Source organism: Brachycentrus maculatus, unplaced genomic scaffold, assembly GCF_059751285.1.
Source record: "Brachycentrus maculatus isolate JH-2025_06_01 unplaced genomic scaffold, ASM5975128v1 h1tg000490l, whole genome shotgun sequence".
Classification (NCBI taxonomy): domain Eukaryota; kingdom Metazoa; phylum Arthropoda; class Insecta; order Trichoptera; family Brachycentridae; genus Brachycentrus; species Brachycentrus maculatus.
Genome location: NW_028281237.1, coordinates 129,410 through 142,500, shown reverse-complemented (window position 1 = coordinate 142,500; position 13,091 = coordinate 129,410). Strand labels below are relative to the sequence as shown.

At 32.2% G+C, this 13,091-nt stretch overlaps 1 protein-coding gene across 1 annotated transcript in view; it reads left to right on the top strand.

Moving 5' to 3' along the window:
* Positions 1 to 13,091, top strand: part of Fur2 (furin-like protease 2) — a 192,223-nt gene that overhangs the window by 101,183 nt on the left and 77,949 nt on the right. Inside the window, exon 2 of the mRNA XM_088272266.1 lies at positions 3,433 to 3,537. The gene's annotated coding sequence lies outside the window, so the exon portion shown is untranslated. The remainder of the gene's footprint in view (positions 1 to 3,432; positions 3,538 to 13,091) is intronic.

The window sequence follows — 13,091 nt, the reverse complement described above, 5'->3', positions numbered from 1 at the left end:
GTTACCTCATAATATTTTTTTTTATCTTTATCGATCTTTACTTCTACCTCAAAGGAATCTTCGTGATCAGATTTATATCTTGTATTTTTGTCCGCCTCCGTAGTGTAATGGTCAGCACGCTCGGCTACCGTTCTGGAGGTCCCGGGTTCGATTTCCAAGGAGGGTGAAATAAATATAAGTGATTTATTCACTGCAATATTTATTTAATACTACCATGGACTGTTACCTGAAGTGGAGGCCTGATCACCTTTCCTTCATGTGTAAACGATCAAGATAACACTGCGTTTACATGACACAGTGCCCTATGCATCATTGGGGTGCGGATAAGGGTTTTATTATTATTATTATTTATAGAACAAAAACAGTTAGTCAGTATGAAGAACTTTCAATTGGAATCGCTTAAATTTTTTTAAATATTACAAAAAAATGTTTTGTGGTATGGTAATATGAAGCTCTCCTAACCATTAATCGTTCACATTGTATAAGATATTTCACTACAAAGTTGACGTTTTAAAACTAAATTGGACCCCTTACAAATCAAATTGTTGTTTTTTGCATTTCATTTTAAAAAAATTAAAGGCTTGGCAACTTGACGACAACACACTTGCAAGTCTCAAGAATAAAAGATGTGGGTACCACTTTGGTAGAAACACTTTAAATTTCTCAAATATCCGAAATAAGTCTCAAATGTAACATCTACCTAATGTTCAAAGAATGAAAGTTTTGATAAGTCCTGAAAATATGCTAAAATAAAAACTATAATCATATCAAAAATAAGGTTTCCATTATAAAAAATTCAAAAATAACGACGCAAAAAAGAAGCGATTTATCGGGTGGCAGTTGAACTAAATTTTAATCATTAATATTTAACATTTCGATATAGATGAAGAAGAATATTGAAGTCTGGGTATATTTACAGGGCTTACAACCGTAACAGGCTGGCTTAAGTTATCACTTTACACACGTGCAACATTTACCAATCCTACCCATGATTTACAACCACGCTATCCAAATTCTCGGAGCTTGTAGATATATTGATTGAATTCAAAACACAGTCCTTTAATTCAATAGACTTCACTTGAGACATCTATGGTGGGATAAGGCCAGATTCTTAATAATCAGAAACTCTTTCATTTGTATGTGAGGTCCAAATCCTGGATTAAATTCATGTACTTGATGTAAAAAATAACTCCTTATTGGAGATAATCCAGATTTGAGAACGAATATTTTGACACACTAAAAATGTTGTTAATTTTCATCTTTCAAATACATACTCAAGTACATATCACATTTTCTTTAAGTGAGAAAAATAATTATAAGAATTCCTCTACCTACCCAAGTTCGTTTACATAATTCTTCTTAATACGCATCGCCCTAATACCATTATTCTGTTTTTCCTTTCCTAATCCCTTTTCTGTACATGTCGCGCGGCAGACACTAGTTCAGAATCATTTCTCTGTGATTTCTGCACCAGCGGCAAGATGAAAACTCCTACTGAGCTATCGTGTAATTAGAAAACTTTTCCACTTTTCTAACAAGTCCGAGAACCACATTACGCTACCCTATTCTTTCGTGTTTATTTTTTTTAAACAAGGATCTAGTCTTTAATTCATTTTTATCTACCACTGTGTTGGTCGTAACAAGTTGGGTTATCCGCAGTACAATCCAATTATTTCAATAAATTTTGTTTTTATATCTTGTTCTTACGATGTTTTTCTTGGTAATGGGAAATAAATACTTAATGACCTTTTGTGTATACATATATTAAATATTAAAATCAACACTGGTTTTAAGAGTTTACTAAATTGTATTTTATTTTTAAAAACACATAAAAATTAAATTTATGACATTTGTTTCGCCTTGTTACGGCATACAATTTAAACATGTCGCTCACTCCTTTCCACAACGCCCTTAATCAGAAAACTTGATTTTTCATATCGTTATATAATAAATATATTAAAAATAAAAATCGAGCTACTTATTGAACTTTTTACTATGTAACAGATCTTTTTAGATAAAACCAGAATGTTTTATCTCCATTTGAAAAAAATTAAGTATATTTAAAAAAAAATAATAAACCATACCTTTTCTTAAAAATGCAAAAATAAAACTTTCTGCCCTGCAACGGGTAAATATTATGATAAAAATATGCCGCTTTTGCTGGGATATAATACGTTTTGTGGGCATGCCGAAAATATCGTAGTCGTACAGGAGAAAGTGAGTAACTACCAAAACGTAAAATGTTCAGGAGGGCCATTTAAGTCACTATTGCTTGGCAAGAAAATAAACACCAATGCAGTTAGTCATTTTTAACTAGTCAATATATTATACTTACAAGATTAAAATCCTTTGGGATTTTTTCGGGGCAATATTAAGCTAGTAAGATATCAAATAGTCAATGATCACGTTTTTGTAAAACAATGCACTTGGTCACTTTCTCCTGTATGACGACGATATGCTCAACTAAAAATTGAAGATTTTTGATATATGACGTTGTTGAAAGTAGTGAGCAATGTGTAGTAATAATTTATGTGACAAAACAATAGTTGAGGGTAATGCCAAGTGTTTAATTGATAATTTCAGGGAAAGGAAAAATCTGTTGACATGGCATTGTATGACAATTGATATTTTTATAGCTTTAGACTATTGTTGTTGACAAGTTATGTTGGTAAATGTATTGTTAAAGAATTTATAAAAAAATAAATGCAAATAAAAACGATTTGTTTTTCAATAACGCATCATGCAGGCGTTTACATAAAGAAAAATGATGTAAAATAACAGTCTATCGAAATATGTATAATGGTTGTGAAGATGTTAGGTTGATTTATTATTTTAAGATGAGGATAAAACAATCAAGAGTTTTTTTCCCGTTTTTTTAAATCACATTTTCATATGGTGTACGGAGTGCGTGGAAGTTTTCGGCATCGTGGGGGAAAGGTAATTAACTATTACCTTACTATGCATATTTCAATGTTTTAGAATTAGTACATAAACCCTGACGATGACAAGGTTCTTGTTGAAACCGTTTGGAAAAAGTGTACCAATAAACAAATGGATGTTAAAACAAAGTTCTTGTATTTTATTTATTGAAGACATTCGTTTGATAATGCCCTAATAAGGCGAAACAATTGTCACAATTTAATTTTTTATGTGTTTTTTTTAATAAAATACAACTTAGTAGACTCAAAAAATCTGTGTTTGATTTAAAATTAATACATGAATTCTTTTATTTTATAAAGTTTTTAAAATGTGCCACAAATTATCTGCGAAAAAAATTCACGAAAATAAAACCTTTTGTTTACACAACGTACATGAACATGGTTATCGCGTGTTGAAAATTCCAAATATCTTTTTTTTTCTCAGCGTCGTCGTTAAAAGTGAGTTTGCTATTTTTAAGCTAAGTACCAATAATAATTTATATCCTTTTTTCAGATTGGTGCACTCAAAGGATTTTATCTCCTCCAACACAATCATGTCCACAGAAGATCCCTGAATGTGAGCCAAGATCACCACCTGAAGCTGGAAGACGAGCCGGAGGTAAGAACTTGTTTGCCTTTCAATCTGATAATGTAATATGTATACATGTTATCCGAGGAATCCTTTGTAATCCTGGATAATGTTGTTTTCGAGGATTTTCACGAAATCACAGAGAACGGTACCATGAGTTGTGCGGAAACCGTTGTTTTTTTTTGTGCGTGATAAATTAAGAAGAAATGTCAAACTTTTAGAAACAGAAAGATATTTATTTAAGAACTTTGGATGAGAAATACATGTTTGTTTATTTACTTCATTTAAAGCACATACGTGTGTGTACGTGTGTGTGTATATATATATATATATGTGTGTGTGTGTGTGTGTGTGTGTGTGTGTGTGTGTGTGTGTGTGTGTGTGTGTGTGTGTGTGTGTGTGTGTGTGTGTGTGTGTGTGTGTGTGTGTGTGTGTGTGTGTTTGATAACGATTGTTTCGTTGTGTTCCTAAATGTATTCTTCTGTACATACTAAAATAGGATCTCAATTTTCTTAGACAACAATCTTGAATCACATATTGAAATGATTTCATTACTTTAAGAAGGATTTTAATTTTTATTTTTAAACGCGTTTCAAAGAATCATTCGAGATAATTTATGAATGAAAAACCACAGTTTTTAACATTTATTTAACTTTATAACGAAATTTAGTAATGTAAGGATTGTTGTTTTAATAAGTTAAATGAAATAAAGCAAAAAAAATAGTCGTGCATTAAATAAAGTTCATTATCTACTGGATCCAATTCAACGAATTCAAATATACCATCTCTCCAATATTCAACAGATTTAAAAAATGCCTATATAAAATATTTTGATGGATGTTTTTATAAAACATTAAAAATTCTACCAACTATGGCACAAAATCTAGGTATCATGCTGTTTTTTACCTCTTTTAAAAAAAAATGTGAATACATGGATAAATATAAATTGACAATAATTGGTTATCATCAATTATATGCGCTGTTTATCCCCAAATCAATTAATGTGAAATTCATAAGAAAATCATCCGCCGGTTTGTGTTGTTTTATAAAAAGCTTCCGACACATTCCAAATGAACGAAAGTCGCCCGGCCAAGTCTCGCGTAATATTTCAAATTCACCCCTTACATTTTATTGGAGGAATCGCTTGCTTTTGACGGTCGATTTACCGCCCTCATTGCCCACAGGGTTTCCCCTTTGAATAAAAAAAACCTTACCAAAAATAAATGGCGGTTATGGAAAGCCATCAATTATAATTTATTGATTGCGCTCGGTGGGGTAGTGATAAGGGATTTTTCTCATGCAAAATATTCGGCTCGATTTGCTGTCTTAATATGCGACATGCTATCAAATGGTACTCGATATTATTATGGTTGATCGTTTCCTGTTTTTTTTCTTCCTGTTTTGAAAATATGTATTCAAATCAGAGTTTCTTCATTTTTTATGTTATTGATTATTTATTCATCATAAATGTGTTTTACTATTCACCTAATATATGTATTTTTTTATTCACGTTGACCCCCGAATGGGTTTAGCAGGTAAAAATTGAAGAGAAGTAGACAATTAGTCCGCCTCCGTGGTGTAATGGTCAGCGTGTTTAGCTACCGTACTAGAGGTCCTGGGTTCGATTCCCAGGGGGGGTGAAAATAAATATTAGTGATTTTACACTGTAATATTTATTTATTATTACCCTGGACTGGTTCCTGATGTGCAAGAGTGATCACCTTGCCTTCATGTAAGTAATGACCAAGATAACACTGCGTCAATTCGATGCAGTGCCCTATGCACCATTGGGTGCGGATAAGGGTTATAAGTAAGACAAATAAAAAATAAGAATTGAATTCATTTGCATACTTTTTTTTATAAATGAAAAGCAGTAAAAGAGTTTAGAAGATATTGGTATACATCAATCAAAAGTATTATAAACATGTATGAAAAAACTTAGTTAAAACTAAATATAAACCTCCAAATTGAAATTAAGTAAGCGTTCGGAATAGTTAGCGAGAGAATGACTATGAAAGTAAATGCGGCGAATGTGAGCGAAATAACAGAACGAGGACGACCGAAAAAGATTCGGCACGATCAAATCAATACAAACATAATATCTGGTTATGTCAATAGTAATAATCGGAGGGCATTTGGTATATAATTAGATGGATGGATGTGAAGGAAGCGAGGAGTGTATGTCAGGACAAAAGAGTGTGGCGTTCTATCCTCTCTGCCTTTTACTGCAGGGAAACAGCGTGATGCTAGTAGTAGTAATATTTTTGTTTAACGCGTTATAATGATTGCATATTTCCCTGGTTGATTTTGTCACTAGGATTTTTTTTAAGTGCCGAATCAATGTTGATATTTTAAACAATATTACAAACTCACAGTTATATTCAGGAACATTAAAATAACACGTACCATCTCAGATTTAAAAATTTAGATCAAAATGGCAATGTAACAAATTTTGTTTTTTTTTTATGTGGAGATTTTTATTCTAAAATACCATTATTAAGCTCAACGTCATTGTGTCAAGCCGACTGTTTATTTCTTAAACTGGGAAACGAGAGAAGACGGATTTAACACAGCTTCTCGTCATTTTCAGTTTAACCCCTAATCCAGGTTTATTCCGCGGGATATCCGTCTAGCTGTACGTACGTTAAATTGGACCGGAGATTGAACAAAGGGAGGATACTAAGTCAGCTCAGATTGTTAGGTGAGACAGACTCGGTCGCATCTGTTTTGCGAGAGATTGCATACTAATTGGGATGCATAAATGCACAACACTGAACAATGGTGCATATCTGTCTATCTTATCGAATCGTGTGCGCAATTTATGTCGTTAGTGGCAGATTTCACGCCCATTCTCTAAGGATTTGGGTGAATTCAATCACAAAATGCTCGTATCTAATCCGGAAATTGATCATATTCCTTGTTAATTTCAATGGATTTATGGGATCTACTTGTTGTTAATAATTATAGTAAATATAAATATAATTATAGTAAATAGTGTTGATAAAAATTCAAAATTTGACATTTTATATCTAAATTATCTGAGAATCTAGCAATACTTAAAATTTGCATGGAAAAATAAAACAGAAATATTATATTTTGTATTTTAAAAGCGATGTTAACTTTGTTGAATGGTAATAAAACACTCTCCTTATCATTCATCGCTCACTATGTGTAATACCACTTTAAAGTTGTATTACACAATGTTAACGATGAATGATAAGGAGAGTGCTTTATATATTTTCTATATTCTATATTAAATAATTGTCATGATTAATGCCGAATCAATAAATAATAAAAAAAAACATTTTATTTCAGTTACATATGCGTCAGCAAACTTATTTAATTTCCCAATCAATTTTTTTTAAAGTTTGTTTTATTAAAATTCAGGTGCAAAATCATTGTTTTCCTTATGCTTATCTGATTTGAGATGGCAAAAATATACTTAGGTATTGTATATCCATGCAAGTACCAAGAGTGATAACAAACTAACACTCGATAGATACGAGATCCATCTGTGTTGCTTCTATATTATGTGTTACCCTTGATGTTAGTTAGGTCTACACATTATTTCAGACGGAAGATAATATTCTCCATTAATCGACAGTAGCAGCGCAAATGAATTGCTCTTTAATTAATAATTTTAAAAAAAAAACTATTTGCCGACTAATTTTGAACAGCTGGATGAGATTCAATCAAACCTTGGCCTTTATTAAGAATTCGTTTTTTTTATTATTGGGAGGTTACTCTTTCATATAAAAAAGCCCGTCAATGTTCAATATGCATATTTCCACGTATTTCTTGAAACGGTTTTTAATTCGATGATTTCGTTTTTCTATTTCAAATATAACTTTCCACTTTTTTACTCAATGAAATATTAAATTCACATCCCACACAAAAAATAAATTTAACTTATTGTCTGCCTTACATTTTTATCAATTTAAATACGTCTAATTGACTTTTTTCGTAATTGTTATTGATGCTTTTTTACAACAGCTCAGCTGTTATTGAAATAATTAAATTCAGTAAAATTGTAAATCCTGTTTTGATTCACATAAAAATATATTTCTTAATTCGATAAATGGCTTGCGTAGAAGAACCTTCGAGAACCCTCTAGCCCATTCCCTTGTAAGCTTTGGTTCTTCTGTAAAATGGATCTCTTGTATGTAAAATAATTGTAGAGGGTTTTCTTTTATTTATCTTTGCAACGTTGTTGATCTATGACAAGATTCAAGTACAAAGCTAGACGTTTGCAGGCAAACAGATTTCCAGCCCATTTGTCAATGTTTCGTTTTACAGCACATTACTTATCACACATTTAACAACTTCTGCTACAATTCCCGAGAAGTTTTCTCAACTCGGAGAGATAATATCGCACTCCATCCGAAGAAGAACTTCATTAAAACAAGCGAGAGCTGTAGATTATTGTCTACTTTCATAAGCCGTCCTTTATACGTGACTAGTATTAATTTCTAACTTGTGGTACATACTTCCACATCCCCCCCCCCTTACGCTTTGCTTTCATATTCTATACTTCCATCTTTTCCTGACCAAAGACGTAATAAGCCGCTATGTACAGATAGGCCCGTAAGTCGATGTACATTAAAAAATGCTGGCCAACACAGAGTAACAGGCTTGCTTTGGTAGCATTTTTTTTACATGTTTAAGTAAATACACAGTGTTCATAAATAAACAGACCCTTTGCTCTGCGATTCTTTAATTTATTTCAAACTTTTTTATGTTCAAAGAATTTTTAAAATGATGAATAATGCAGTAATTTTTTTTTAAGTTTTGTGTTTTACAAGTTTTGTGTTAGTTCTTACAATGTACCAAACTAATCCTTCTTTATATCATTCCATCAAACATTGCGATTTCCATATCTTGAGATAACTGTACATTTTTTCTTCTTCAGTTTTTTTTTACATTTAGACCTGAAGATGGAAGCTTAGCTTCCGAAGCTAGTCGTCACAAAATAAACTCAAGTGGTAAAAAAAACAAGTGTTTTTTTTTAAATAATATCAACAAGTTTTACTTGGACATGCACAAAGAATATTAAATCAGTCTACATATTACTGACTTTGAAGTTTACTTTCAATATAATACTGAATCAATTAATTCGCTTTGAGGTGTGTCTAAAAGGGATGAACTGGGTTTGTTTCAACTTATACTGCACATTCTCTGCATGGCAAATTATCTCTGTGATAAAATAAATAAAAACTTTTTTTAATAAAAATATATTTATTTTGATAAATAAATGGGTTCGCTTACTTTCGAGTCACTGTGTAGCATGCGAGACAGTCATGGCTGGATCCTTCTTGTCGACAAGAGTCACGCCCGACCTTCTTATGTAATTACGCCTGTTTCTGAACTCTCGACTGTTGAGGTTTGACAATATTGCGACGAGAAGTTCAGCGTGTACCAGTAGGTACTTGTACCGATGGCAGTGTGTAGCGCGTAGAGCACGGAGCGTAGGGTAAAATAGACGGCGTAGCTCCAACTTTCTAACGTTTTGTCTCCATCGTAATTCATCATACTCTGGAACTATTTAAGTATGTAAAGTTGCTACGCAAATCTGACATGGTTTATGGTCTTTGTTTTGAATTAATAAATTCATAAAACGACTTTTCGAGACGGTTATTAAAATACATAAGATTGGTTTGAAACATTTTATTCGTAATTGATATACACGCATCCGAGTATGTATTGCATATTTGCTTAAGAAAACTTATAAACTGTATGGATACAAGCGGTATTTTGGTGTTTACGAGAATTTTTTTTTTTAAATAATCAAAGTAGTTTTACAACATTTCGAGTGTGTCAAAATACTCCGAAAATCTGGGTTTCTCTTTTTATTTTATCATCTTAACACGGACGAAGAAGAATATTTGTGAACATCTGTTTAGGTGAAAGTGGAGGAACCCAGATTTGTGACCAAGTATTTGGACATACTCAAAATATTGCGAATAAATAACAGGTCAACTTTTAAGCTGTATTCAATTGAAAATCGTGTTTCAGGCTTTCTACTAGTATGAAAAATAATCAGGTTGAGATCTTACATACATTTTAATAAAAGGGTCTTTGCTAAATAAATACTTTCTCAAGCCAACATAGGTGGCTCCAGTGAACTCACACATAAAGCGTTATGAGATTTATGATTGGTACATATGTCATATTTTTTTCTTAATTCTTTATTTTTAGTACTTTACATATCTGATTAGTTTTGGGAACACATTACCTTCAGGTATATTCAAAAGGTTTTTTTTTAACGTATTAATATGTTAACTATTTAAGTGCTGCATTGCAAACTACCTCAGGATATAACAACGTTATCTTGATCATAATATAAGGTCAAAGCAAAATGTGTTCTTCATTAAAATATTAAATTAATGATGAATTTTAACGACGACACAAATTTCATGGACGTCATATTCAGAAATGATATTGCTTGGTTTTTGCGCAAGTTCCTTGCTTAACCGCATGCCTGATAATATTTTCGTATGCACTTGACACCCGACATTTGCAATGTACACAGACTAGTCTAACTTTTCCCTCATACGCTTTCATCCCTGTCAAGAGTCATAAGTATGGAAGTTTACTCGTATTTTGCAACTCACGGTGTTTATTTTTCTTAGTAAAAATTAAAGCAACCGGCCTTAACTTTCAATGCCCTCTATAAACGTGTAACATTCACCTTCTACCTATGATACAACCACACTGCTCAAATTTTCCAAACTTGTGTAAATGTATCATTTGATGATTTATATTCAAATTCTTATTCGCACCCCAATGGTGCATAAGGCACTGCATCATATAAAGGTAGTGTTATCTTGATCGTTAACTCACGAAGGAAAGGTGAACAGCCCTTTGCTTCAGGTTCCAGTCCCTAACCCCCCTCCTGGAAATCGAACCCGAGACCTCCAGATCGATAGCTGAGGATGCTGACCATTATAATTTGATTAATACGTTTTTTCCTATGTGAATTATGGGCAGCTTCGTGTTTGAGTTCAGTTAACTTTTATTTACAAGAGATCCTCATGAAATGTATGTAAGTTTCTTTCCGAATTACTTTTCATACTAGAATACGCCTGAACACAGAATTCATATTCTTCTCCATCTATGTTGAGATGTCAATAAAAATAACAGGTAAAGTAGAATAAAACAAATAAAGTGTTAAAATACAGGTTTGTGAACAATGATTTGAATACACTTGAAATACTATCAAATGATTATTAGAAATAACCAATTAAATTTTTTATTAAAATGGATAGATATATTACCACAAAGTACCAAATCAATTGATTTAAAGGTTATTAGTGATATCTACTAAGTACAACTTAAATAAAAATGGATAAACACTCAATATGACTGCCGAATCAATTAATGAAATGGTTATTAGTGTTATTAACTAAGTGAGACCTAAATAAATATATAAAGATATTACCACAAAGTTACTGCCAAATCAATTAACCTTCCCTACCTGGTGCTGTGTACCTTGTAAAAATAGCTTTTGATAACCATATTATCTCTATTAATATAATAAATACAAGGCTAAGATTTAAGGTATTCCTCCATAACACACTTACGCATTGATTAAAAAAAATATTGATAGTTATCAGAATTTATCGGTTTCATGAGAGGTATTATATATACTCGTATAAACAGCGCGTGAAGAGTGTGCGGGAACCTCAACACTATATTCGCATCTCACTCTTGCATACAAGCACTGTGTAAGCGTGAGGAGCTCAAAGCTCAATGTTCTCTAGGTAGCAGGCATTTACTCTTCAGCTCCGGACAAAAGCGGACCTATGCTTGTTTCATGAGAGTTGTCAGATTGTTTTTTAATGTTTTCAGCAAATAAATCTAATTTATTATAATTTTTTACTTCATTTATAATTAATTAAAGGGATTAGCTATGAATGTCCGTATTTTTTCAATTTTAAATCGCTAATTTTTGGTTGTGTAGTGACTACCCAACACCGGGACGCACGTTTTATTTTAACACCGGAAGGGAAAGGTTAATTGAAAAGATTATTAGTCTTCAAAACAATGTTGGGTTTGTCTAACTTTCATTGTTTCTAAGGTACAATGTAAACAATTTATATTTTTGGTATCATTTTCCATTTCAGTGTATAAAAATCATATTTAAAACCGGTTGAAGCTATTTAGGTGTATGCTAAATAACAATATAAATAAATAAATAAACAACACCGGAAGGGAAAGGTTCATGAAAAGATTATTAGTCTTCAAAACAATGTTGGGTTTGTCTAGCTTTTATTGTTTCTAAGGTACAATGTAAACAATTTATATTTTTGGTATCATTTTCCATTTCAGTGTGTAAAAATTACATTGAAAACGGGTTGAAGCTATTTAGTTGTATGCTATATAACAACATAAATTAATTACACCAGAAGGAAAAGGTGAATGAAAATATAATTAATCTTAAAAGCAATGTTGGGTTTGTCTAATTTTCATTGTTTCTAAGGTACAATGTAAACAACTTATATTTTCCGTATCATTTTCCATTTCAGTGTATAAAAATCACATTTAATACGGGTTGAAGCTATTTAGTTGCATGCTCGAAACTGCAAGTTTGTATTTTCAGCCAAGCGCCTTGCTAACGTTGTAATGTGTACCGATTACGCTCGTTACAGTATGGCTCCAAACACAGCCTCCGTAGTTCCTCCGTAACTCCCAGGTAAGCCTGCTGAATAATGAGGTAATAACCGTTTTACCCCTCGACAGTCTTGCGAACTTCAGCGCCCAAGGTGGGCCCGATACAAATACGAATTTAGAAAGTTTCAGCGCGCATGTAAATAGTTGTAGTTCGCTTCTCTAACACCTTTCTGTTTTCCTGGTCAATGTGAAAGGCATCTTCGATATCTCAACAGAGATGAAGAAGAATTTATATCAAAGACTCCTATAATATTGATACATCATCCGTTGACTGCATAATCCAGTGTCTAACACTTATCATTCACCGTTATTTTTTTTTCTTTATCTCTTAACGTTTTAATAGTTATTATTACTTAAATGTGGAATTGTTTGATTGGCTTTATTTTTATAAATGTAGCTGTTTTTGTTAATGTGATGTTATGTTTACTATTGTTAATGTAACTTTTTTTATTATATATTTTTTTAAATGTAAAGCTATACAATTCCCAAACAAATAATAATAATAATCCCTTACCGCACCCCACTGGTGCATAGGGCACTGTTTCATATAAACGCAGTGTTATCTCGATCGATTACACGTGAAGGAAAGGTGATCAGCCCTCTACTTCAGGTACCAGTCCAATGTAATATTGAATAAATATTAGAGTGAAAAAATCTCTTATATTTATTAAGCCCCCCTGGGAATCGAACCCGGAAGCTCCAGATCGGTAGGCGAGCATGCTGACCATTACACTACGGAGGCGGACAAATAAAAATATTTTTTGTGTAATACCTACCACTTAAAAACACTACTTAATGACTACTTTTTTCGAAATAATAATTCGATCATCACTTCAAATGTTGACAAAAGGGATATTGTAACGGTCTCCATTGTATATAAAACTTAACTCTACAATAGACCTGATGATTGAATG